This window comes from Canis aureus, chromosome 32 (genome assembly GCF_053574225.1).
Source record: "Canis aureus isolate CA01 chromosome 32, VMU_Caureus_v.1.0, whole genome shotgun sequence".
Classification (NCBI taxonomy): domain Eukaryota; kingdom Metazoa; phylum Chordata; class Mammalia; order Carnivora; family Canidae; genus Canis; species Canis aureus.
This window is the reverse complement of record NC_135642.1, coordinates 44,860,702-44,885,817: the sequence shown is the minus strand read 5'-3', so window position 1 is coordinate 44,885,817 and position 25,116 is coordinate 44,860,702. Positions and strand designations below refer to the sequence as shown.

At 46.7% G+C, this 25,116-nt stretch overlaps 1 protein-coding gene and 2 long non-coding RNA genes across 6 annotated transcripts in view; 1 reads left to right on the top strand and 2 right to left on the bottom strand.

The window, feature by feature from the left end:
* Positions 1-8,031, bottom strand: part of LOC144303605 (uncharacterized) — a 64,566-nt gene extending 56,535 nt beyond the window's left edge. Inside the window, exon 1 of the long non-coding RNA XR_013370624.1 lies at positions 7,517-8,031. This is a non-coding gene — a long non-coding RNA (uncharacterized LOC144303605). The remainder of the gene's footprint in view (positions 1-7,516) is intronic.
* Positions 8,032-16,077: 8,046 nt separating this feature from the next.
* On the bottom strand, positions 16,078-17,258 carry LOC144302910 (uncharacterized). The gene is made up of 2 exons (XR_013369906.1): positions 17,088-17,258; positions 16,078-16,378 (listed from the first exon to the last, which is right to left on the bottom strand). It is a non-coding gene; the product is annotated as an uncharacterized LOC144302910 (long non-coding RNA).
* Positions 17,259-18,234: 976 nt separating this feature from the next.
* TMEM266 (transmembrane protein 266) overlaps positions 18,235-25,116 on the top strand; it is an 89,423-nt gene continuing 82,541 nt past the window's right edge. For 2 of the 4 annotated variants that reach the window (XM_077882057.1, XM_077882056.1), the window contains exon 1: positions 18,237-18,364. The gene's annotated coding sequence lies outside the window, so the exon portion shown is untranslated. Of the gene's footprint in view, positions 18,365-25,116 lie in introns of all 4 variants that reach the window. The other 2 variants (XM_077882055.1, XM_077882058.1) reach the window with 2 other exon arrangements.

The following is a 25,116-nucleotide window of genomic DNA, read 5'->3' as shown; positions in this document are numbered from 1 at the left end:
GGGAAGGAAGGAGGCTGAGGAAAAAGAGAAAAACAATTAAGATCCCATGAGGAGAGGCTTAGTTAGGGAAATAAATGATAGTTTGAGAAGGAAGAATTACATCGAATTGGGATTCCAGAAGAGGCTGAGAGAGAGAGGATCACAAAGTATATTTGAACAAATTATAGCTGAGAACTTCCCTCATCTGGGGAAGAAGAGAGGCATTCTGGTCCAGGAGCTAGACAGGTCCCCCACAAAAAATCAGTAAAAAACATTCAACGTCTCCATATTTAATAGTGAAACTTGCAAATTCCAAAGATACAGAGAAAATCCTTAAAGCAGCCCGAGACAAGGGATTAACTTATGTGCAGAGAAATATCAGATTAACAGCAGACCTCTCCACAGAGACCTGGAGGCCAGAAAGGGCTGGCAAGATCTATTCAGACTCCTAAATGAGAAGAACCTGCAGCCAAGAATACTCTATCCAGCAAGGCTCTCATTCAGAATAGAAGGAGAGATAAGGAGCTTCCAGGATGGGCAGAAACTGAAAGAATATGTGACCACCAAACCAGCTCTTCAAGAAAAAATTTACTCTGTAAAAGAAACAGGGAGCCCCAGGAAACAATCCACAAAAACAGGTAATATGATGACACTAAATTCATATCTTTCAATAGTAACTCTGAACGTGAATGGGCTTAATAATCCCATCAAAAGACGCAGGGTTTCAGACTGGATAAAAAACCAAGACCCATCTATTTGCTGTCTACAAGAGAGTCATTTAGACCTAAGGACACCTCCAACCTGAAAATGAAAGGGTAGAGAACCATTTACCATTCAAATAGTCCTCAAAAGAAAGCTCTGATATGAGGGTAGCAATCCTCATATCAGACAGAGTTTATCCCAAAGACTGTAGTAAGAGATGGAGAGAGACACGATATCATACTTAAAGGGTCTATCCAATAAGAGGATCTAACAATCATGAATATTTATGCCCCTAATGTGGGAGCTGCCAAGTATATCAATCAATTAATAACCAAAGTTAAGACATACTTAGATAAAAATACACTAATACTGAGAGGCTTCAACACGGCACTCTCAGCCAATCACAGATCTTCTAAGCAGAATATCATCAAAGAAACAAGGGCCTTGAATGATACACTGGACCAAATAGATTGCACAGATATATACAGAACTTTACATCCGAACACAACTGAATACACATTCTTCTCAAGTGCACATGAACTTTCTCCAGAATAGACCACATACTGGGTCACAAATCAGGTCTCAACTGATGCCAAAAGATTGGGATTGTCCCCTGCATATTTTCCAACTATAATGCTTTGAAACCAGAACTCAATCACAGGAAGAAATTTAGAAGAAACTCAAACACATGGTGGTTAAACAACATCCTACTGAAAGAGGAATGGGTCATCCAGGAAATTAGAGAAAAATTAAAAGGATTCATGGAAACTAATGAAAATCAAAATACAACTGTTCAAAATCATTGGGATACAGTAAAAGCAATCCTAAGAGGGAAATACATTGCAATATAAGCCTCCCCCCCAAAATTGGAAAAGTCTCAAATACACAAGCTAACCTTGCACCTAAAGGAACTGGAGAAAGAACAGCAAATAAAGCCTACACCTAGCAGAAGAAGAGAGATAATAAAGATTCGAGCAACACTCAATGAAATAGAGACCAGAAGGACTGTAGAACAGAGCAACAAAACCAGGAGCTGGTTCTTTGAAAGAATTAATGGGATAGATAAACCCCTAGTAAGCCTTATTAAAAAGAAAAGAGAAAAGACTCCAATTAATAAAATCATGAACTAAAGAGATCACAACCAATACCAAAGAAATATAAACAATTTAAAAACCTATGTTGAGCAACTATATACCAACAAATTAGGCAATCTAATTTAATTGTCTAAGAAACGGACGCATTGCTGAAAACCCACAAATTACTGAAACTGGGACAGAAAAAAATAGAAAACCTAAACAGGCCAATAACCAGGGAGGAAATTGAAGGGGTCATCAAAAACCTCCCAAGACATAAAAGTCCAGGACCCGATGGCTTCCCAGGGGAACTCTATCAAACATTTAAAGAAGAAATGATACCCATTCTACTAAAGCTGTTCCGAAAGATAGAAAGGGACGGTATACTTCCAAATTCGTTTTATGAGGCCAGCATTACCTTGATCCCAAAACCAGACAAGGACCCCACCAAAAAGGAGAATTATAGACCAATATCTCTGACGAACATGGATGCAAAAATTCTCAACAAGATACTAGCCAATAGGGGATCCCTGGGTGGCGCAGCGGTTTGGCGCCTGCCTTTGGCCCAGGGGACGATCCTGGGGACCCAGGATCGAGTCCCACGTCGGGCTCCCTGCTTGGAGCCTGCTTCTCCCTCTGCCTGTGTCTCTGCCTCTCTCTCTCTCTCTCTCTCTGTGTGTGTGTAACTATCATATATAAAAAAAAAAAAAGATACTAGCCAATAGGATCCAACAGTACATTAAGAAGATTACTCACCATGACCAAATGGAATTTATCCCCAGGATGCAAGGCTGGCTCAAAACTCGTAAGGCAATCAACATGATAGATCATATCAACAAGAGAAAAACCAAGAACCATATGATCCTCTCAATAGATGCAGAGAAAGCATTTGACAAAACACAGCATCCATTCCTGATCAAAACAATTCAGAGTGTAGGGATAGAGGGAACATTCCTCAGCATCTTAAAAGCCATCTACGAAAAGCCCACAGCAAATATCATTCTCAATGGGGAAACACTGGGACCCTTCCCCTAAGATGAGGAACACGACAGGGATGTCCACTCTCACCACCGCTATTCAACATAGTCCTAGAAGTCCGAGCCTCAGCAATCAGGCAACAAAAAGAAATAAAAGGCATTCACACTGGCAAAGAAGAAGTCAAACTCTCCCTCTTCACAGACGACATGATACCGTAGAGATGTGGGCATAATTTTCTACAAAATTTTTACACATCTACTTTCTATATCACAACTATAAAGCTTTTATTGTAAAAAATCTGAGATTGTTAACAAATTTTTCAAGTCTTTCTTTTAATCCTGATGTATGATTTTTTAAGAAATGAGAGGGTCATCATCATCTTTGTAATTTTTCTATTTTTCACTTGCTGTGGACTAACTCTGCCAAATCTTCATTCATCATGAATTTCATTTTTTTAAGATTTTATTTATTTATTCATGATAGAGAGAGAGACAGAGAGAGAGGCAGAAGCAGGCTCCATGTGGGGAGCCCAACGCAGGACTTGATCCCAGGACCCCAGGATCATGCCCTGGGCCAAAGGCAGGCGCTAAACCCCTGAGCCACCCAGGGATCCCCATGAGTTTCATTTCTGAGTTCATCAACATTATTCATCTATCATACATCTTTTGAAAACTTGAAACTGAATCCTAAAATCACTTTGTATTGCATTGTTTCACCAGAGTACTCAACAACCAGGAAAAGACTAATAACGCCCCCCAGCAAAAAGGTGTACGTGTATGAAGGACAACTAACTTTATAAGTGATTTGTTCATTAATGAATATAATTTTGGCTTCCCTTTGCAATCTCACAACTGTGGGGACTCAGATAATACGAAGTGAGAGAGCTAGAAGACCTGTGCAGTTTGAGCAAATAGTGGAAGATGAGGCCAGAGAGGAAAGTATCCACTCAACACTGCTGCTTCCCACAGTGAAAAAATACAGGCTCGTGTATATAATATACAATTTAAGAACAGCCAGCAAACAGGGTAGTCATAAAAAGTAGATAGGAGAATCACCCAGCACTTAAGCCTTATATGATAGTCATAGAAGCCACTACTAGAATAAATCACATCTTGTTTTTTGTTTTTTCTTAAATAAAATCTTAGTCTTCTTAAGATTTTATTTTTAAGTAATCTTTACACCCTGCGTGGGGCTTGAATTTAGAAACCTGAGATCAAGAGTCACATGCTCTACCGACTGAGCCAGCCAGGCACCCCAATGACAATACATTATTAAAAATAAAAGTAACCAAAAAAAAAAAAAGTAATTTAAATAAAGAAAAACCCCAAACTTTAAATTTTATTTTAAATTCTTTCTGTAAAATAAATAAATAAATAAATAAATAAATTCTTTCTGTAAAAAAAAATTAAATTAAATTAAAAAAATAATAAATAAATAAATAAATAAATAAATAAATAAATAAATAAATCCTTTCTGTAGAATGTACAAATCTCAGTAGAAATAAATCATATTTTTCAGCCAGTTGGTTAAAACCACCTTACTACATTTAAGAATCTCACACTTAGATGTCAGCTTGCTAGTCTTAGGGCATCAGTTTTTTTGTCAGGCCTTACTCAGGAAAGTCAAATATTATGTAATGAGGCCAGCAACAGAACTACAATAGAGACCAATACATCTCAACACCTCGAAATCGTTTCATGTTTTTAGTTATGGTAATAATAGAATCTTCAGTGTCAGGCCTTCCAGCTTATTTTTAAAATACTTTTAAAAGCTTTTGTTTTTATAATGTAAAAAAAAAAAAAACCTTCAGATCAAACTAATCTTTTTCTCTTCCTAAACAAGTATTTGAATCATATCTTGTCAATATGACTAAAAATTAGAAAGCTAGCTTTTCTCGAAGCCAAATATAATTTTTCTATAAAATACATTCAAAGAAATATGTCTATTCTACTTAGCTCCATAATTACCTGTGCTTGGTGTTCAAGCATTTCCTTAGGTTATAAAAAGCTGGCACACTTGGCTATTACTTTTAATTAGTTTTAAGAAGGGCAAAAATAGAAAAGCACAACCTTGAACCTCATATGGTTGAGTCAACAACTGGAATAAAACAATTTTCTGAAATGAACGAAAATATCTAAATGGACACTGGGAGAACAAGTACATGTCCTGATATAAAGCAGTTAAGGTAAAACACCTCTTTGGAATAAACCTTTATTAGTAGTCAATGATGCAGAACTAAGAGGGTGTTCCATACAGAAGCCACTTTTACATCGAACCATTCCACTGGAGTCAGCAATTTCTTCCTAAAGACTTTTATATGGTTCTAACAATCTTTAGCATTTCTTACCATATAGCTCAGCATGAGAAACCAATTTTCAAAAAGTGTTTCTTAATTATATTAAAAGTGCAAGGCTGAGCTATGCCACGGTTCTATTCCAAAAAGTAAGAAAATGTCATCTGGGCCACATATTGAGAAGATGCCTGTACATAGCAACACTTTGAAAGTTTAAAACATCTTTTCTTCCCTTCTTAAAGCCATTGTTTGCTAGTAAGACATTATGACTAAAACTGAACAAAAAGTCTCCTTGACATTGTATTAGAGAAAAGAGACATTTATACTGTGACTGTTAAGGACGCTTCGGGTTACAGGGAACAGAGAAGCCAGTTGCCAACAGCATATACAAATACGGATTCATTTTTCACACAAGACAGAAAGTTTTGAACACAGTGATTGCTAAGGTTGGTTTAGTAATCGATAATGCTATCAATATCTTCAAAATTTTTGCTTCACCATCCTGAACATATTGACTTTTTGTATTCATATTTGTTGTCTAATAATTCCAAGAAGATCCCTGCAGCTCCAAACATATCAAAGGTCAAAGCGAGAAAAAGGCTTAACCCCAATCGTGTCTGACTCTTTATTTAGAAAAAAGGGAAGCTTTCCATGAAGTCCCCCAGCAGATTCATGAACTGGAATCTGGAATTGTAGCTACTGTAGCAGTAAGAAAGATTCAAAAGGGCGCCTGGGGGTTTCAATTGGTTAAGCCTCTGCCTTTGGTTCAGATCATGATCCCAAAGTCTTAGGTTTGGCTTGTGCTCTTGCTCTCTCAAATAAAATAAGTAAAATCTTAAGAAGAAAGAAAAGAGAAAGAAAAGAAGAAGAAAGAAAGAAAGAAAGAAAGAAAGAAGAAAGAAAGAAAGAAAGAAAGAAAGAAAGAAAGAAAGAAAGAAAGAAAGAAAGAGAAAGAAAGAAAGAAAGAATCAAATTTTTAACTTTTTAAGGTTTATGGTAGAGGTAAGAAACGGATATGGGCTGGCCACCAGCAATGTCCGCCAGTCCTCAACTCAACAAGTACAGACCCACTTCCTCCACGTATCTGTTAAATAGAACAGATTTACCATTTTCTGAAGGAAGACAACCCCACTGTTTCATCCAATTACTGCATGAAACAGGAACTCTGGGTAATTTTCTATCTGTCCTATGTAGTACAAATATGGTAACTCATATCTGACCATCTGTATGGTTTTAAGACTAAAACATAACAGGTCTCTAAACCACTCCCTTCCTATATATACTTATAAAATAATGAAAAAGAAAAAAAAAAGAGACCTCCATAAAAATTATATTAAGAAAGGGGCTAAGAGGAAGCACACAGCAGTCAACAGTTCACAATCCATATCAAATCTTATTGGTCAGAAATCACAGATTCCTTGGCAGGAAATAAAGTAAGCTCCCTGATTAATCAGTCTGGCATCTTTTAGTTTAAATCTCCGGCGTACCTGCTCGGTCACCGTCCCGCACAGCCGTAGGTGAGGTAGGTTTTAAAGTGGATGCCCCTCTGGGGGGTTCCACAGCTTTGGTGGTCCACTTCATACTGGCTTGACTTAAAGAGGAAGGTATGAGGATTGCTTAGAAGGTGACAACAATTGCAATTAATGGCCATCTTTGTCTTCTAGTTCCCTCAAAAACACATCAAGTTTCTGGTCTATTTTCTTCAGATCGATTCTTTGTGTGAGAACCACAGCCAAAACAATGTTTCTAGAAATATTGTTTTAGGCCTGGAGATTTTCATCTCTTAGCTACTGACCTCTGAACCTCTCATAAAAGACTTGAGACAATCCTAAAAGTAGTCTTAGGGGAGGAGGTACTGCACTTTATCCCTACAGAATTTCAAATTATGGGACTCTTCATCAATTTAGAGGGTGAGCTAAAGGGAGAATTCCTGCTGGACTGTATTGTGCTGCCCTCTCTGCTCTCACCCTTAGGGGCACTAATTTGAGCTCACTGCCTCCTCTAGGACCCTTCCGAAAAGCCACAAAAAGCAACCAACACATGACAATATTCCAGAGTTTTCCTAACACTGCAGCCTCATTTTGCACAGATCCTTCCAAGAAACAGCAGGCACAGGTTAATCAAATGCTTTGCTATCACATAACAAAGGCTACAACCCGCCCCCCCCATATTTCTCCATAATAAGCCTAGAGGTAGGCAGTCCAAAGTCGGACACACGGTACAACAATGTTCCTGACTCTTTTTTTTAATTTAATTTATTTTTTATTGGTGTTCAATTTGTCAACATGTACGAACTTGTGCTCACCCCGTCAAGTGCCCCCCTCAGGGCCCGTCACCCAGTCACCCCCACCCCCTGCCCACCTCCCTTCCACCACCCCTAGCTCGTTTCCCAGAGTTAGGAGTCTCTCATGTTCTGAGTTCCAGACTCTTTTGATCCATCTCCTCCAGGGTCCTCCTCGCTTTGTTTGGGAGCATGTTCTCAGCCTCATACCTGTCATCTTATGGTTGCAAGATGCCTGCTACATCTTCCAGCTTCGTGTCTGCATTTAAGGCACAAAGAAAGTGGAAAGGGGAGAGTACCAGCCACCTATGGTCTCTTTATCGGGAAAACAAAAGCCCTCCCTAAAGTCAACAGACGGGTGTTCAAGATCACTGGCAAAAGAGGATGGGGGCTCGTGACTGGCTATAACTAGGGTTTTTTGCTTATGGCTGGGCACATTGCCGCTCCTAAGAAAATGAAAGTGAACAACAGGGAATGGGTATTAGTAAGGTCACTAAGAATAACTGCTATGCAGAGATATTTATAGTTTTAAGAGAACACTTGACAAATAGAAACCAATCTCTATTTGGTGAAGTTGCAGGCAATATAACAGGGGGGCGGGGGGAGAAAGACCCTCGGGCAGTGCTACAAAAATACATTTTAGGTAAAAAGATCCTAGTCGTCCTACTTAGAAGTCCATCCCTGAAATTAGCACCCTTTAGCAACTCTGCTTTTCACAGACTTTCCCTTCCTTCAATTCTGAACCCACAGATTCTCTAAATACCCATGTTTATTAACAACTGTTTCTATGGCAGCGGAGCCCCTGGTGGTGGGGCCCAGAGGTGGAGGCTATTTATAAGTTAAGGACTGCCAGTACATGCCAATAGCAGCTATTATTGATGATATCCTTGAGGAGTTTCTGAAATAGACAATTTTTGTGGGAAAAAATACAAAACAAAACAAGAAATAGTCATGGTGCCTGTTGTTCACCAAGAAGCCTCGTGATTATAATTTGATTTCCCATCTAGGTCCACCACCTGAAAGAAAATACATTGATCTATAAGGGAAAAGAGGGGAACTGAGTGGAAAAAATTAGAGAGGAAGACAAACCATAAGAGACTCCTAATTCTGGGAAACAAACAAACGGTTGTGGAAGGGGAGGTGGGCAGGGGGACGGGGGGACTGGGTGACCCGCACTGAGGAGGGCACTTGATGGGATGAGCCCAGGGTATTATACTATATGTTGGCAAATTGAATTTAAATTTTTTAAAAATGTAAAAAAAAAAAAAAAAGAAAAAGAAAATACATTGATCATCCTGGTGTGACTGGTTTATGTAACAGTTTTATCTCATCATAAATTAATAAATTTGCATTCTGGCTCTACATATATGGCTGATGAGATTTGTAGACTAATTTAATTCTTTCTGGGACCAGAAAGAATGGTCCATTTAATGACCAGATCAGGTTTCTAAGACCACAAAACTGAGTCAGATCCTGGTAAATTCACTAAGTAAGGTTAAACCACCCAATGTGGTCTTTTAGAATAACAGCAACTGGCCTAACCAAGGCAACAGCCCTTTGCATCACTTAGTATATCAGCATGAACTTCTTTAAGACATTTATAGAAGCAATAAGTCAATTTTCATTCTCTGTAGCAGCTCAGAAAAAGGCAATTTTTTTGGGCATAAATTGTGCCACCTATCAATATACTCAAGCCACTAACAGTTCAAAGAATAATAGCTTCCAACCAACCCAGAACTCACAATTTTTATATATAAAAAAGTATGCAGCTTAGTGGGTAAGAGCATAGTCTCTGGAGCCAGAAAGATGGAATGCAAATCCCAGTTCACATTGGAATGTTCCGGAAGAGATTAATCACGTGACATTGGGTAAAAACCTTTGCATCCAGCTCTTTCACCTATAGGAGAAAGCTTGGACAAGACAGAATTAAAATCCCTACTTGGAAGAGTTGTCTGAATAAAAGGGAATCCACATATGTAAAGCACCTGGCAGTAAGAAGCACTCACCAAATGCTGGCTATCATTACTCTTAACGGAAAACCCTAAATAGTGTATGGTTGTACATTATGTAAATAGGAAATGAATCGATCATAAAGATTCGCTTTCTATGCAAAATATGAAATAACACAAATTCCCCCAAATTAATAATTCATCAAGAACCACAGTTCTGAAGCTGGTTTGTGAGTGATTAAAAAAACTCTTTTAAGCTACCTGCACTTGCAATAGCAAAGTTCCCATTCTTTGCTGCTAAGAATAGTCTTGACTTATGCAGGGCTCCTACAGAATGCTGCAGCTCTGCACAGTGATGTAAAGAAGATAAAGCTTCTTAGCTTCCCAACCCTCTTGACCCCCTGGCACTGTCCCTGGAACCCTGGTCTTCCTAGAGGTTTCCTATGGCCTTGAAGACCGGACACTCAACAGTCGACATCCCAATTTAAGTCTCTGAACACCGTACCAGGAAAACTCTTCTTGAAATAAAGGGCCGGTCAGCCTGGTGGTTTTCCACATGTGTGTGCCCTTCTCAGGCCTGGAGTAATTACTATCCTCTCCCGTTTACCTCAGTATGCATAACTGGTTATCTTTAATATTTTCTTGCTCATAAAGAAATAGTATCTTACTGGCCCTGGCTTTCCTCCGACGTGTGTCTACTTTCCTCTTCTACTCAAATACTCATCTGCTAGTTACCGCCATCAGCACGGAGTCTCCCCTTTTGCCTCCACCATCACATCTTCACACTCAACCCCCAACCCCAAGCACACTCACTCCACACCTAATTCTTCAATTTCTCAAGCCATTTTTCACCTTCCACCTAACTCCCATCTACGAGCGTCCACTTCTTGGAGGATAAACTCCACTTATCCTAAGTTTATTTTTTTCGTTCTCTGCAGTTCACCCTTCATAGAAATCTGGTTTTCCCTGAAATCACAAGGTGCCTTTTCCAATATAACTATTTAGTCCTTCCTTTCCCCTCTTTCTCTGAATCAATGGAAAGAAGAGGGGAACAGCATTTTTTTTTTTGTTTTTTTGTTTTTTGTTGTTCCCAAAGGCCATTTTCAGATTATCACGCTGTGGGTCCACTTACCGTGCCGATCCTCCACCGCATCGCACATTTCAGAGAGCAGTTCTCAACAATCCTGAACACAATCATCATTAAATTTATCCTCCCACCCATCTCTTGAGTCTTGGTAGAGGTAATTCACTTAGAGTCCATAATTCAATTTCTGTCAATGTTAACATGTATATATTTGGAGAGTTTCATATAATAATCACATAAAAAAACATGTTAATGATGGTTACGTGGCCAACAATGGAACTGAGTAAAATATGCGATTATTTCTGGGCCCATAAAATAACTTTGTAATTTTCCGTAATACTCCTAAAGTCAGTTCTGTAAGTTTAAATATTCGATGATTAGAAATATACCATGTTAGCCACTGCCTTAGACAAAAATCAGTGTTTTCAAAACAAACAATAGCATCATAAAATTAGATGGATGTGTCAGTGGGTATATAAGCTATTCTTGGCGGAGGATCAGGCTACTTACACCTTTTAGAAAGTGGATTCTACAACTTTCCAATGTAAATCATTCTAATATTAAACATCCTTAATTTTAAAATCTTTGATCTTTCCCATGTAAATTTATCCTGCTGCATCCCCCTCTCGAGATGGGAAAACAACAGGCACCACTCTCGGCGGGATGGTATCTCACCTACTCAAAAAGCACGATCACCTCTTAGCCTTTACTTTTCCAAGCTTAACGACTTAGACTATTTTCCAGACTCCTATTCTCCAAAACTTTCTTAACCTTCTTTACTTCTATTCATATTGTTTTTATCTATTTTTATTTTTTTATTCATATTGTTTTTAAATCACGAAGACCAGACGTAGATTTAACCAGTTTACAGTTGTTGTTCTTAATGTTTTTATGGTTCTGTATATACAGACTTCTCAAATATTAGAATCGAGACCCAAGCTTCTATAACTTAAAAGTTACAGAACATTGCATACTGTGGAGTCTACCTCATTGTCTCTTAGTTAAATTAAACCCATGATCTATGGTTATAGTTGACAAAATATGGCTACTTGTATGGCCCCAAAACTTAGAAAGAATGAATTAACAAATACTAACTTACCTGATTTGTCCTTGGGTAAAGGTTTTTTTCTCCTAGATTGTACAGCAGAGAGGAAACTGGCTCTCACTCTATAGTTCACCTCTATTTCCTCTGCTTGGATAGAAATTATGGCAGCCATAAAGAAAAAGGAAAATGGAAAATATTTTACATAACAATTTTAGGAACACATGAAGAGAAGGAAAGTAGAATGTTTACAAATTTCATATGAGCTTTTTCTTTTATTTGGTGATACCCTTGAGGATTTCATAAACAAACAGCAGAAATTTTACTTTGTTAATATCTTTAATTTGTCCTCCTTCTCCAATCTTTTTTTTTAAGCCCAGGAAAACTATTTATTATCATATACAAGGCTAAAAGTTGGATTAAGAGGGAAATGAAATTTTATTAAGAGTATTGGGGTGCCTGGGGGGCTCAGTCAGTTAAGAATCTGACTCTTGATTCCAGCTCAGGTCATGTTTTCGGGGTTGTAGGACTGAACCCCTAGTGGGCTCGTCCCTATCCCTCTGCCCTTCCCTCTGCTCATGTTCTCTCAGTCTCTGAAATTAAAAAAAAAAAAGAGTATTGAGTGGAGGCTAATGCCCTTCCAAGCAGGGAGTTTGAGGGGATGGCAAGGAACTGTATTTCTTTTATTATAAAAGTTACTTTTTAGGGTGCCCGGGTGGCTCAGTCGGTCTGCCTGGGGCGCAGGTCACAATCCCAGGGTCCTGCAGTTGAGCCCCCAGCCTGCCAGGCACCCTGTTCAGTGGGGAGTCTGCTTCTCCCCCTCCCTCTAGCCCTCCCCTCTGCTCCCTGCTAGTGCTCTCACTTGCGCTCTCTCAAATGAATAAATAAAAAATCTTTTTCTTTTTTTAAAAAACTTATTTTTTAGGGTGCCTGTGGCTTAGTTGGTTCAGCATTGGACTCTTGGTCTTGGCTCACAGTCTCAGGATCCTGAGATAGAGCTCAGCACCTCAGGCTCCATGCTCAGCAGGGAGTCAGCTTCCCCTCTCCCTCTGCCACCCCATGCACTCGCTCTCTCTCAAATCAATCAATCAATCTTTTTATTTTTTAAGTCACTTTTTTATATTATGTCTCTACCAAGGAAAAATATTACGGATAGGGAGTTAATAATCATCATTTCAATAAGGTAATAACCTTCATGAGAAAGGAGGAAAAGTGGTATACAGTATGATCTATCTTCCGCTTTAAAAGTTCATTCCCCCCAAAGAGCTTTACTTTATATGGCACTGAGAAGGTCAAGGCTCACAGCACCTCAATTATATAAAAGTAGCATATGTGGATAATGTAAGTTTTTATACCGAGCTAATTTTTGGAATGCACAATCAATCCCAAAGAAGTTTATGGTCTTTCTATAGTCACACAAACGATGAACATAAAAGATTTAACAGTAGTGTAATTTTGCAACTGCAAAGCATCAAAGATTTATCTACCTTAAGTTCAATCATGCTAGTTCTTTATTTCTCTAGTTCATTTTTAGTCTATTAGATAAATGAAAAATCAAACTTTCTTCTTTACAGTATCCTAGAAACATCAAAATTTATAACTAGAAAGAAATTCAGAGAATTTCTAGATGGAGTAAGTTCAAGCCTCTCTAAATAAGGGACATTTACTAAATTGCCTTATTCAAAGTTACAGAAGGAATTAGCAACGGAACCCTTTGCCTCCAGGGTAGTGAGAAATCCAGAAAGCTTCTCTCGCTACAAAATGATTTCTCAAACTCATTGAGGCACAATTTGGTGTATATGTATGAGTCACTGAGGCACTGGGGTTGAACCTGGGGCCTCTGAATCAGGATGAATCTTGGTTCCTTCACTTACCAGCGTGTGATCTTGAGCAAGTTACTTAATCCCTTTGTGCCTCAGTTTTCTCATCTATGAAATGAGATAACTGTACCTTCTCAATAGGGTGGTTGTAAGAAAGATTAATTCATATAAAGCACATAGAATGTTATCTGACACATCATAAACATTTAATAAATGTCAGCAATTATTAAGATTCCATCAATAAACACATCGACCTGTGCTTGCTAAGTTTTAAAATAGCCCAATTTTACTAGAATTGGAATATTGGACCACTTTCATGTTTTAAAATATATATACACACGTGTATATACACATATATAATATGTATAAATATACATAAAATATATATAATATATATAAATATACGATCACTGATATTCCATTTTGGCACATGAATTATATAGCCAAAGGAACAGTTTCTTCATGAAGGACAATTAAGATTCTAAATATTAAGCTTACAGTAAAGCGCACTTAATTTGAATACCATTCACTTTGTGATCATTTTAGCCCAGTGGTATAATCAGAATATGACATACAGGGGGTATTATTTTTAACGCCACTTCCTCTATGTGACAAAATTATTTCAAGTAATGATCATGAAATGAAGCAAATATAATAGCCAGGAAAGATACTGATTGTGAAAATTCTTTTTTTTAAGATTTTATTTTTTTATTCGAGAGAGAGAGAGCACGCATGTGCACACAAGTGAGCTTGGGGGGCGGAGGGACGACATGGGCAGTGGGAGAGAATGCCAAGCTGACTCCACGCAGAGTGTGGATTCAGGGCTCCATCTCACCCTGAGATCATGACCTGAGCTGAAATCAAAAGTTGAATGCTTAACTGACTGAGCTACCCAGGCACCCCCAGGCCATGAAAATTCTTTTATTCAACTCCACTTATATGCCAATATAAAATAAATATTATAGCACCCCCAAAAAAGTACTGCAATTAACATTTTTGAAGAAAGTTCTACATTTTGGTCTGTTGAAGTACTAAATAAACACAATACATCTCCTATTCTCTTGTTCTTTAGTAAACATTAACAAAAAAGAATAAATTTCAAAGCTAAAAATATTTCATTCAATTATTTAAAAGAATAATTTCATATATGAACTAAAATTTGTACTTACCAACCAGAAATGTTATACCTCAAAGTTTGTACTTTGTTTCGCCCTTAAATTTTCCACGCAAATGAAAACCCTAACTGATCACATGAAATAACGACACTGAAGCAATCAGGTTTGGTTTCTTCATCCTTACAATTGTAGTGCTACCTCTGTTTAACAATTAAGAATTATTTAAATGAGAGATATGGACCAAAGGAGGACATGAACTGTGCCCAAAGCTCTGGATTACTCTGCATTTCTTTTCTTTTTTTTTTTTTTAAGATTTATTTATTTATTTATTCATGAGAGAGAGAGAGAGAGGCAGAGACACAGGCAGAGGGAGAAGCAGGCTCCATGCAGGGAGCCCGACGTGGGACTCGATCCCGGGACCCCAGGATCGCACCCTGGGCCAAAGGCAGGTGCCAAACCACTGGGCCACCCAGGGATCCCCTTACTCTGCATTTCTATACATTTACTTGGGTAAATAACCATACAGATGAGTCTATATGTATTGAAGTCACACATACTCCGTTTTTCAGGATTCTCATTAACTCCGATTGGCCTTCTCCCTGCATGTCCCAAATACATGAGGTTGCACTATAAATCGATACCAGAAAAGGTTTTAAAGTATTAACAGACACCTGAACAATTTAAGATTGAATTGGTATTAAATTTCACAATCACGTGGCATCAGATGCATATGTTCTATTCTTAGGAGCAACTACAAGAGAACAAATTGTAACTGCCATCAGTCTTTTGCACACATTCACAAGACCACCGTAACGTCTAACCCACCCCGCTGTAACTCCCTAGCTACACGCGTGCGCACACTTTCTGATTATGTGATGCTTGCTGTGCCCAAGATTGCGAATCCAAGAAACCACCGAGGAGCCGACACCGATGCAAACACATGAGGGTTTATTCACAAGCTCAAGCTTGGGTCCAAGTGCACCCCACCCAGTGGAGCAGGGACTTGGACCCCGAGGGGGCTTCCAGCTGGGTTTTTATGGGCTGGTCTAGGGGATTTTCAGAAGGGGGGAGGAATTTCTTAAGTTCTGTTTTCATTCCAATATGGGACTTTCTGTCTCTGTCCAGGGCGTTCTGAGCTCTGCTTTCATTCTGATATGGGATTTTCTGTCAAGGGCATTAAGCTCTGTTCTCATTCTGTTATGGGACTCTCCGTCAAGGGTGTTGTGCGGTTTTTCCTGTACAGTTCAGCTCTTATTCCCAGGGCCCTGAGACGCTGAACTTGAGGTGGAATGGCCTTGATTTTCTCGGCCTCCACATGCTGATACTCTTGAAAAGAGTCTTTTTAACCCAGAGAAGTCCTGGGGTCCCCAGTTGGCAGAGCATGTGATTCACGACCTTGCGGTCATGGGTTCAACCCCACATTGGGTGTAGAGCTCATTTAAAAAGAAGCATCTGACTTCCCTCAAAAGGCATTTTGCAGTGGGCTACGGTGCCAGTGGCCGCCACACCAGGAGCCGCATGTCTGGCAGGAAAGCGACACACAAGCTTAACTCAGTGAAGCTCTTCCACTGCGGAACTCCCTCACCCAGAAGGCTCCCTCCGGTTAGTCACCTGGTCCCCCCAAGCAGCACCTGTTCTTACAGCTCTAGCATCCTCCAACCTCCCTACTGTGAGAGTCCCTGGAGCAGGCAAAATAACAGTCACGTGTTACTCTCCTGTAGGTGACACTTTAATGGATTTGAGGTAAGGCTCCAGAATCTGTTTTGGGTTTGCTTGTTTAAGATTTTTATTTATTTATTCACGAGAGACACACACAGAGAGAGGCAGAGACACGGGCAGAGGGAGAAGCAGGCTCCACGCAGGGAGCCGGACGCGGGACTCCATCCTGGGACCCCGGGGTCACGCCGTGGGCCGAAGGCAGGTGCTCCACCACTGAGCCCCGCAGGGATCCCCAGAATCTGGTTTTGAACAGGAAACCCCAAGTGAGTCTCACAGGTGTGTTTAAGAACAAGCTAACGCCAAGAGGCTGGTCAGAGCTGTCCTCCTCCGGTTGGGGGAGAATCTGAAAGTGAGAGGAGGGCCGGTTTGGAGAAAGGCCACCTGGTGCACCTGGTCCACCTGATCCACCTGGTGCACCTGGTCCACCTGATCTACCCGGTGCACCTGGCCCACTCCGTCCACCTGGTCCACCCCGTCCACCTGGTCCACCCGGTGCACCTGGTCCACCTGATCTACCCGGTGCACCTGGCCCACTCCGTCCACCTGGTCCACCCGGTGCACCTGGTCCACCTGCTCTACCCAGTGCACCTGGCCCACTCCGTCCACCTGGTCCACCCGGTGCACCTGGTCCACCTGGTCCACCCGGTGCACCTGGTCCACCCGGTTGCAACCCCGAGAACGACCTCGCGGGAGCGCGGACGCCCGGGTGCCCACCAGGGGGCGGCGTAGACCCGGCACATTATACGCGTTTGGGGTTTTCTTCACCTTCCCCGTCCGCGGTGGTGGCCCTGCGCGTCCTGGAGCTGCGGCTACCGGAACAGGGTCGGTGCCCCCCGGGAGGCGCGGGCCAGGGACTCCTCCAAGGGGGTCGCACCCGGATCCGCAAACCGCCTCGGGCTGCGGACTCCGGCAGCCCGCGACCCTGCGAGTCGGGGTGCCGGGCAGCGTGTGGGTGCTACGCCCTCGGGGCGCCCAGGGTCACCCGCGGCCTGGCCCGCCCCGACCCCCCCGGTCACCGACAAGCCGGGGCGCGCACGGAGCTCCCGCGTCACCTGCAGGCCAGCTCCCTCCGAACCCGTCAGCCGAGCGGCACGCGGAGCCCCGGCCCAGCTCGCCCCGCGGGAGCCCCGCTCCTCCCACGGACTCCCCGCTCCAGGCCGGGGACCCAGCCTCCGCGGAACCCCGCGACCGGGCGAGGTCGCTCCACCGCCAGCCTCCACCCTGCGGCCCGCGGAGCAGAGGGGGCGGGCACCGGGCGGGGGCGGGGCGACGGGCGGGCGGGGGCGGGGCCGGGGCCGGGGGCGGGACGGAGGGGCGGGGCGACGGGCGGGCGGGGGCGGGGCGGGGCGGGGGCGGGGCCGAGGGCGGGACGGAGGGGCTGGGCGGGGGCGGGGCGACGTCGCGGGGGCGGGGCCAAGCCCCCCGGACCGCGTGCGTAAACCGGGGTTCCCAGACCCTTCAAGTGTTTCGGCAGAAGTGTCAGGGCCCCGTGGCTGTATTTTTGGCAAGAACTGAGGACACGGGCGGCGCTCGCAGACGTCAGAGGGTGGACACCGGCACGGACAAGGACTGTCGTCGGGGCCGCGGGACACCTGCTGCGCGCCGGGCCGCCGCCCCGCCACGCCCCCGCCACGCCCCGTCCCGCCCCCAGCCCCGCCCCGCCCCGCCCCAAGCCCCGCCCCCAGACCCAGCCCCGCCCGGCCCAGCCCCGCCCCCGCCCCGCCCCCGCCCCGCCCCCAGCCCCGCGGCCCTCCCGTCGAGGGCACAGCCCCCCCGCCCCGGACGCGGCCACCCAGGCCTGCGGTGCGCACCCCGGCCCCGTCACAGCCGCGTCGGAATGTCACGGACGAGGGCGAGCAGCGCGTCCAAAAAGCCTTCGTGGAGGACGGCCGCGGCGGGCTAAGGAGCGCGGGCGTCCGGGGGTCCCGGCCGAGGCCCGGCAGGCGGGCCCGGACAGCGGGCACCGGGGGTCAGAGGCCCCGGGGCACAGCGGGACGGAGCCAACACCTGCGGGAGCTGTGCGGGCTGCACGGAGCGCGCCCTCCCCTCCCTCCCCTCCCCTCCTCCCCCTCCCCCTCCCCCTCCCCCCGCGGGCTCCGGGACGGCCGCCGGGGCGCGTGCGCGCGGAGGAGCGGGGCGCGGGCGCGCGGGGCGCGGGCGGCGGAGCGAGGGCGCAGGCGCGGGCCCGGGAGCCGGAGGACGAGGCCGCGCGCGCCCCGAGCGCGGGGGGCGGAGGAGCGGAGGCCGCGGCCCGGAGCCGGGAGCCCGGGGGCCCGGGAGCGCGAGCCGCGCCGCCGCAGAGCAGATCGGATCCCGGCCCAGGCAGCAGGTATGTCGGCGCGTGGCGGGGCCTCCTCCCCGGAGCCCGTCCCGGAGCCCGCGTCCGGCCGGTGCGGGGCGGGGGGACCCGGCGCTGACCTTCATCCCGGCTCGCGGGGGCGGCGGCGTGCGGGGCCGTGCGGGCTCGCGGCTCCCCTGGCTGGGGCTGCTGGGCTCGGCCGCCGCGGACGCTCTTCCCTCCCGCGCTTCGCCCGCGTCCGCCCTGCAGCCGGGAACCGCGCGGGCTGCGCTGCGGGGGCCGCTGCCGGGGGCCCTGCGGGTCCGGGTCGGGGGCTGCTGTGGGGGCGCAGAGTCCGCCCGGCCCCTGTGCTCGGCCGCGGCCGCTGCGAGGGGCTCCGTCAGGGCGCGGGGGGCAGCACCGCCGGCAGGGTCGGGGCGCGGGGGGCAGCACCGCCGGCAGGGTCGGGGCGCGGGGGGCAGCACCGCCGGCAGGGTCGGGGCGCGGGGGGCAGCATCCCCTGCAGGGTCGGGGCGCGGGGGGCAGCATCCCCGGCAGGTTCGGGGCGCGGAGGGCAGCACCGCCGGCAGGGTCGGGGCGCGGGGGGCAGCATCCCCGGCAGGGTCGGGGCGCGGGGGGCAGCATCCCCTGCAGGGTCGGGGCGCGGGGGGCAGCATCCCCGGCAGGGTCGGGGCGCGGGGGGCAGCACCGCCGGCAGGGTCGGGGCGCGGAGGGCAGCATCCCCGGCAGGGTCGGGGCGCGGGGGGCAGCACCGCCGGCAGGGTCGGGGCGCGGGGGGCAGCACCGCCGGCAGGGTCGGGGCGCGGGGGGCAGCATCCCCTGCAGGGTCGGGGCGCGGGGGGCAGCATCCCCGGCAGGGTAGGGGCGCGGAGGGCAGCACCGCCGGCAGGGTCGGGGCGCGGGGGGCAGCACCGCCGGCAGGGTCGGGGCGCGGGGGGCAGCATCCCCGGTGGGGTCAGGGCGCAGGGGGCAGCATCCCCGGCAGGGTCGAGGCACGGAGAGCAGCATCCCCTGCAGGGTCGGGGCGCCGGGGGCAGCATCCCCGGCAGGGTCGGGGCGCCGGGGGTAGCATCTCCGGCGGGGTCAGGGCGCAGGGGGCAGCATCCCCGGCAGGGTCGGGGCGCAGAGGGCAGCATCTCCGGCGGGGTCAGGGCGCAGGGGGCAGCATCCCCGGCAGGGTCGGGGCACGGAGAGCAGCATCCCCGGCGGGGTCGGGGCACGGAGAGCAGCATCCCCGGCGGGGTCGGGGCGCGGAGGGCAGCATCCCCGGCGGGGTCAGGGCGCAGGGGGCAGCATCCCCGGCAGGGTCGGGGCTCGGAGAGCAGCATCCCCTGCATGGTCGGGGTGCGGGGTCAGCCTCGCAGGCAGGGTCGGGTGCGGGGTCAGCCTCGCAGTCAGGCCGGGTCCCGTCGCGGGCAGGCGCAGCCCAGGGCAAGCGGGTCTCTGCCAACTTGCCAACGAGGCTGAGAGGCAGCAGGCTGTCCGCTGATGGCAGCAGCGAGGCCTTGAACCCGGTGCTCGGGACCCCTGGGGACCCCTCGGGCTCCCATACCAAACTCATCAGGACGTTGCATCCGAGGATGACTGAATCTTGCCACCTGTTGGAAGTCAGACCCACCGATCCCCACTTCGTCACTAACACCAGCGACAGGCCCACACTGGCTTTTCCTGCCTTCTTGAATATTGCTTGGGTTTTGCTCTTTTAAAATAAAACCTGTGATTTGATGCTCCACATGATATAAATTACATGAATTGTTTCTATTCCACACACTTACAACATGTCCTGATGACTGAATTTCGCTTCAGTGTCCACGTTACGGATTTCCGAGCTCCCCCTTGCTTGGAGCAGCAGGTGCAAAAAGTGGGATACGTGGAACTGATGACCTTTCTCTGCCCCTCCCCGCATACTGTGGTAAAAGGAATAGTAAAAACTAGAGGCATAAAATGAAAGTGAGCATCACGGGACGCCCGGGTGGCTCAGCGGTGGGGCACCTGCCTTCAGCCCAGGGTGTGACCCCAGGGTCCAGGATCAAGTCCTGCATCCGGCTCCCTGCAGGGAGCCTGCTTCTCCCTCTGCCTGTGTCTCTGCCTCTCTCTGTGTCTCTCATGAATAAGTAACTAAGTCTTTAAAAAAAAAAAAAAAAGCAGCTCTGTTTAAAAGAAAGAAAGAAAATGAGTATCACCAGCCATTGGGCTATGGCAGCAGAACTCAGTGCTTGTCAAATGCAGTCAGTGTGCCCCATCTAATCATGAGGACACGTTCTTAAGTGTGCATATGTGCCAGGTATCGGGCTAAGGGGTGCTTGTGCGTGCTATCACTTAATCCTCACAAGGAACCCGTTCTCTCCGTATGGAAGATGAAGAAGCTAAGACTAAGAAAGCTTAGCTAACGTGCCCAAGGTCACACAGTCAGGACGTGGCGAGGATAAAGATGCAAACTCACGTGCGTCTGATTGCCGGGGGTCGATGGGCACGGGGAGGAACCTTTAACCCTGGTGCTGTCGCTGCCTCTGTGCTTTAGTTAAGGTCGAGCTTGTGCACGCGCGAACCTGCTTGGACCTGATTCCCCTTTCACAGATTCCACATCAACCTTAGTGGCTTTCCAGTAGGAGAAATCGTTGTTTCAGGATGGGTCTGTGTGGAATTTTTTGAGGTGGCACTGAGCCTGCAAGAAGTGGTATCCTAGACGTGCTTCCACTTAGCGCTCTCAAGCAAGCATTTAAGTTCAAAAAAGTTGTTTTCCTTCAGATTTAAATCTATAAAATGTATGCGCATCAAATAGAATGAATCACTCATGCTTTTCATTATCGCATCCCACTCCAGTCTTCTGCCACCCCGCACACTCACTTGTGGTCTCAGTGCCAGTCATGAGAACAACATTGTCTATCACACCAGCACATGAATTCCTTAGGGGGGTGAAGGAATCCACACCGGTTGTGCACCAGTCTCTCTACAGTGGCGGCATGTATTCACTTGAATAATCTTAGAATCTGTGCATTCAGCTATGGGTATATACTGACTCTTTTTTTTTTTTTTTGCAAGTGAATTATGATAATGCAAGTAATGGACTTTCGCTACACATTCCTAGTAGTTCTCATAGACTTAGAAATTTCTATAGTTGCATCCATGGAAAACCCACTCGGTGGGGCTACGCACTTTTACATTCAAGTCACGTATTTAAGATGGTGGTGAGAAAGATAGAGGTAAGTATGACGGGTTATTTGAAAATTATATCCCGTGGAAGGTACAGCTTTTAATTATAAATTTAGGGCTAATTTAGGGCTGATATTAGGAAATACAAGACTCCCTTACAAATTCCATAAGCTCTCTTTTTTCCTCCTCAGGCAATATGACTGGTTGTAGAACATGATCTTACTTTTTTTCATTATACTGTGTTGACAGTAAAGCAATTTGCATAGCAATTTTGCTTCATGGAAAACCCTGGGTTTTAGAAGAGCACATTCCCTAGTACTTATGGAAATGCTGAGTTGGAGTCTTTCCGCCCTGAGGATTTCCAGTCTATGATCAGATAAACTCAAGAGGAGTCCTGATGTTACTGGAGAAGCAGCAAAAAAGCAAAGAGCAGTGTTGCTTGATTTCTGGAGAGGAAATGGGTTTTCCGACGTAGAGCATCGCTGTTTTCTTCAGTCAGAAATCTCATAATTAGAAAGCATCCAAGAAGTAGAAGAAGTCTGCTCTACCATTCAAGCAGGATTTTATTTAATGCAGAGCTGAGCATCCTTTTGGGTGCAGTGGTCATCTGAGGAATGTAAAAATGTTTCTGGACTACATTTTTTTTTCTCGAATCATATATCTAAACTGGGAAAAGCCGTATGATCAGCTACAGATGCTTACGCATTATATTTTCCTCTCACCAAGTGTGTTTTGGGGTTTTTTTGGAGGTGAGGAGAGCAACTAAAATTTTTCCAAGCTCAAGGTAGCATGCGTTGCAGTGACTGATTGTAATGCACATTTTAATGCATCATTGACTAAAACACTGGGAACTGGCTTATTTGTCTTTCTTTGACTGACCTTGTTGAGCTACTTAGTTGTGAAATATGTGGGTTTTTTTTTTTTTGTTATAGTATTTTTACTATTCTTTCAAATATTTTTTTTCAGTGTCAATAATCTTGAATCATAAAAGAAGTTCACAGCTTACTTTAAGATACTTTATTTTCACTGAATCTTCTTCTCTCCCTGGTGGCAGCCTTTGCAAGAGTTTTAATTTTGCTAAGAAAGTGACTCACAATCCATGAGTTAATGCATCCCCTTCCCAAAAGGGTGCACATAATTCGCTTGCCAGCCAGGCGCCCCCCTGTAGGACCCTATAGCTCCCTTTGGCCTTACGTGGCCCCCCTGTAGGACCTTCATCTGTGAACCCCGTAGCTCCCTTTGGCCTTATGTGCACCCACTTTCCTCTCTGAGAAGGAGTAAGGGTTCCTAAGGTCGGGGCCCCCCGGCAGGCCTCGCTTGGTGAGCAAGGTGGAATAGCGGCTCCTGGATACTGATGTCGGAGAGGCCAGGAAATCACTTCTCCTGCGCCAACGCTAGCCTGTGCTGTGATTTCTGCTCGTGAGAGCAGCACGTGCTCATCGTGAGGTGCTGACGTGCTACGTGCTTGTGGAAGGTAGAAGCTCAATGGCTAGAGTCTTTAGTAGTCTTTCCTCTTGGCGATCGATAGTCAACATTAATAGTTTGCTGTGAATTCTGGATTTTGTAACGTGGATAGTGAAATGTTACTGTTTGCCAACAATACTATACATAGATGCATATCACTTGCAGGGGCTTTTTTTTTTTCTTCCACCGGGTAATGTCTCACTCACAGAGGCCCTTGAACGGCAATACTTCTGGACGCGTTTTATTCGGCCGCAACGGGAGTTAGAGGAGAGGAGCCCCGTCGCCGAGGGAGAGGCGAGGGGCCCCTGCGTGCTGGGGAGGAGCTGGGCATGATCCAGGGCCTGTGATGGATACTTTTCCTTTCTGTATCTCTTTTACCCCTTTGCAATTACCCTTGGTGGCTAACTGTGTATAAATGAGAGACGAGTCCGAGGCCCCGGAGGTTTACGGAGCCAGGCTGAGGCCCAGGCCCAGGTGAGTGTGGCTCAGGGTCCAGGAAGGCGCTCGGCCTCTGCCCATCCCGGCTGGCTCGCGGCCTCGGAGCCCCGGCCCTGGTGGTGCTCTCTGGGAATGCCCTTCCCCGACGACATCTGCTGGGTTTGTGCCCTCACTTCTTTTTGGCTTTGCCCAAAGTACGACTACGCCTCTAAAACGAAGTTCTGGGCAGCCCCTGTGGCGCAGCGGTTTAGGGCCCCCAGCAGCCCAGGGCGTGACCCTGGAGACCTGGGATTGAGTCCCGCGTCGGGCTCCCTGCAGGGAGCCTGCTTCTCCCTCTGCCTGTGTCTCTGCCTCTGTCTCTCTCTCTCTGTGTGTCTCTATGAATGAATAAATAAAATCTTTAAAAAATTAAAAAAAAATAAAAGTTCTCTCCCAAAAGCACTCCTGGCCTCCTCCCGGCCTTGTTTTCCTCCGTAGTCCGTCCTAGTTTTCCCTGTAAGTTGGCAGTTTTGTTTATTGTCCACCTCCCGAGGGAGGGAGTGCTCCAGCGCCAGGCTTTGTCTGTCTCGCTCACTCCCCAACCCCGGTGTTGTGGGAAGGAACTGGCCAGTGGCCGCGGCCCCGTCCTTGTTAGTCCTCAGCCTTGGCCACCTCCTAAATGCGAAGGCTCTATGTGTGTGTTTGAGGGAACAGCAGAGGAGAACCAGGAGAGGTCTCAAGAGGATGTCAGGGCGAGAGAAACCTCCCAGGTAGACAAAGGAAGATGGAAAGTCAGCTGAGGGCTGAGACGGGTGACAAGGCCGCGCAGAGTATGTGGGGAGATGGCCCGGATGCAGCGGAGCCACTCGGGTTCCCCTCTATTTGGCATACGGCATGTTTTTTTGTTTTTTGTTTTTGTTTTTTTTTAGATTTTATTTATTTCTTCATGAGAGACCCAGAGAGAGAGGCAGAGACACAGGCAGAGGGAGCAGCAGGCTCCATGCAGGGAGCCCGACATGGGACTCGATCCTGGGACCCCGGGGTCACGCTCTGGGCCCAAGACAGATGCTCAACTGCTGAGCCCCCCAGGCATCCCATACGTCACGTTTTTTGAAGACTTCCAAAAACGGAGACCAGATGCCACCAACTTTCCTAGTGGCCTGAGTTACACAAAGGAAAAAGAATCTGTGGACACTCACGCAGGCAGGTTAATCACTGCCCCACCAGCATCAAACTGTTGCATTTTTTAAAGATTAAATACCTGTTGGTATCTTCCCTGCTTAAGCCAGAGTGTGAGAGTTCATTGCCAAAGCACTTAGCTCGCACGTCTGAGTTTTGGCAGGAAGCATGTACCAGCAGTATCCCAGCCTGAGATTCTTTTCTTTTTTTTTAAAGATTTTATTTATTTATTCATGAGAGACAGAGAGACAGAGACACAGGCAGAGGGAGGAGCAGGCTCCATGCAGGGAGCCGATGTGGGACTTGATTCTGGGACCCCGGATCACGGGATCACACCCTGGGCCGAAGGCAGGTGCTCACGCGCTGAGCCCCCCGGGGGGATTCTTTGGGCCCGAGGCGTCTCAGGCTCCTGGTTTCCTTTCCTACATCTATGGTCTGTGGTAGTTCTTGGATCTGAGCAACATCATGGGTGTTTGGGGGAATAATTAAGCCTTAGAACACTTTAGAATTGACACGGGGATGCTGGAGGGAGGTCATGGTTATGGGATAAAGTCGGACAAACTGCTCCT